This window comes from Austrofundulus limnaeus, unplaced genomic scaffold (assembly GCF_001266775.1).
Source record: "Austrofundulus limnaeus strain Quisiro unplaced genomic scaffold, Austrofundulus_limnaeus-1.0 Scaffold657, whole genome shotgun sequence".
In the NCBI taxonomy this organism is placed as follows: domain Eukaryota; kingdom Metazoa; phylum Chordata; class Actinopteri; order Cyprinodontiformes; family Rivulidae; genus Austrofundulus; species Austrofundulus limnaeus.
This window is the reverse complement of record NW_013953059.1, coordinates 189,026-191,848: the sequence shown is the minus strand read 5'-3', so window position 1 is coordinate 191,848 and position 2,823 is coordinate 189,026.

The window sequence follows — 2,823 nt, the reverse complement described above, 5'->3', positions numbered from 1 at the left end:
TTTGTCTCCATGATCTTGGTCAATAATGTCTCTTAAGGTTTGTCTCCATGATCCTCATCTACCCAGTCTCTTTAGGTTTGTCTTCATGATCCTTGTCCACCAAGTCTCCTTAGGTTTGCTTCCATGATTCCGGTCCACGTCTCTTCAGGTCCATTTAACCTCTAAATATTTTACCAGTTTTTTTATGACTAAATATCTACAGCCCCTTTAGGTTGGATTCAACAACATTTAAATCAAACCAGAGATTCTCAGACTCTAACAAGTTACTCTTTAGAGTTTTACTGTTATTTTTTTGCTCCGTCTTTCCTTTTTGTAAGACAAAAAAAAAAAAGAAAACTATCTTTCCTTTCACTCTGATCAAACATCTTCACAACATTAGAACCAGCAGGAGCTACTCTTGGTGCTGTTGCCTAACTGTGCCTGGTTAGCTAAAGGTTTTTCAACAAACTTAGAATTCAGACAACCTAGTCTCCAAAACTATCATCAGACCATTTTTATTATACATACCATTTTCACTAGTAGTGACAGAGGAGTTGCTAGCAGCCAGAAGAGAACCAGAAGCCATGCTTAGCTAAAATTAACCAAAGTTAGCAGACCCCAAACCCACCAATAAAACCAAATTGTCAAGGACAACATGTCAATATAAAAGTACAATACAATAAAATATGATAAAATGTGCTTGTATACTAGTACATAAAACTGTATGAAAGTCATATAAATCCAGTAAATCAAAATATTCTGCAAACAGTATACTCCAGCTACCAGCAGAGAAAACATGAAGTGACACAATATTCTTTCTTTACCACACAAATCAGCCCATCAGTCTCCTGATGTGAACATTAGGAGACGAGCTGGCATTCAAACATTAAGCACATGATATCAAATGTCAACATATTCTAAACCTTCACAATCTGATATCTTACTAATGCCTACTCCTATTCAGAACATAGTACATGGAAACCAAGCTTTAAATATTTCCCTCTATGTGTAATAAATTGATGTAATGTAAGAGTTTCACTTTCTGCGCTGATTGACAAAAAAAATAAGTTTRTCTGCAATATTCCAATTTTAAGATGCCTTTGTACCTCCTGTGCTGCTGTATTTGTCAAATAATCTAAATATGACAACAACAAAACWAACCTTCTTAAGTTCTCTTCTGATATTGGTGCCACCCATGGACTGTCAGTGACCTCCCCATTAAGATATTTTATAGAGGTGTCACTGTCCGTGCATCCAGTAACTGCCTAATTGATATCCTGATCCAGGTTTTAAGTACTGCAGCACTTTAGAGGCCGCTCAGAGCAAACACAGCCCACAAGTCATCAATGAGCTGCCGCTCAAACAGGAGAGTGAAGCCGGACTGACAGAATATCTATTAACTATAGATTAACAAGARGTGTATACACTCCTGAGCTGTCCATCTTTGACCTACATCAGGACTGCTGTTGGATTAATGAGCATCATGTGCATTTGTGCAGATGTGGAACTACACTGATTATTTTTTTTTGTTTTGCACAGTGGTGAGAAGACTGCACTTGGATCAGGACCCTGTTTGCTAAAGATTTTCAAGCATTTTTTCCAAGTACAAATATGTTTTGTATTAACTGTATCAAAACTCTAGGCAAACATTTTAATCTTAGTGATGTAAAATAAATTTTATTAGTTTAGSTTTTTTTAGATAGTATGCGGCTATGCTCAGAAAAATGAATCTTAAAAGAGAACTTCCATGAATTTTTCTCCAAAACATAAAAGAATGTAACAATTAACGGCACAGTGGGTAGAATTTGTTTTCAGCGACATCTAGTGGTTGAGTGGTTGAATCATCCACCCTGGTCCTCCCCCCACCCCCCGCTTCCAAACGCAAAGCAGTTGCTGCGGTGTCTCTCAGGTGTCATAATAAGTAAAATTATTAAGTTAATTAGTAAAATTATCCCAGCTACAATGACAGACAACAAATATTACATTTATAGTATTACAACTAAAACTGGTTTTGACGCCGCCACCGCAGTTTGTCCTTCATGAGCCTTCGTAGACAAGATGGCGGTGCAAGATGGCGGCTGCCTGTGTGGCGACACGCGACCATTGAGATATAAACAGCTTTTTATAAGGTAAAAATAATAAAACAAGGTCTTTGTCTGCAATGATTAGACATATTTTTTATTATTGTCATTAGTGATTATCTCAATTTCGGCTAAAAGAATGGACAAAATCCTACACACTGTGCCTTTAACATCACAGTTCACACTGCTTCACTGAGAGGGATTAAAAGGGACATTATCACGAATCAGTAATATTAGAGGAGCAACTCAGGTCGGAGACACCGAAAGATTGGGCTGAGATGGTCTAGACAAATGCAGAGGAGGGACAGTGGGCATATTGGACAAAGAATATTTAGTAAGCTGCCAGGAGGAGGAGAGAGGAAAACCATCAAACCATTAAGACCTTAAAAAACTTACAAAATAACTACAACTTATTTAACTACAACATATACTGTATATTATACAGTATAATTGTATATTATTGTGGAGGTGTGTGTTTTCGCTCCTGTGATCTCACCTGGCAGATTGCTGATTGGCGTGGGCAGAGTCTGCACTTCTCACCTGTTCCTGATCTCTTTTTCTTCTTTTTAGTTTTTGGCAGTTGGCAAACAACTGTAATGGTGCGTTTAGGCCTGTCACGATAACAAATTTTGCTGGGCGATTAATTGTCTCAAAATTTATTGCGATAAACGATAGTATTGCCTGGTGACCGTTTTACAACTAATAATTATAAAAGCGTAATGTGTAAGTGTAATAAATCAATAAACTTTCATTTTTAAAAGAA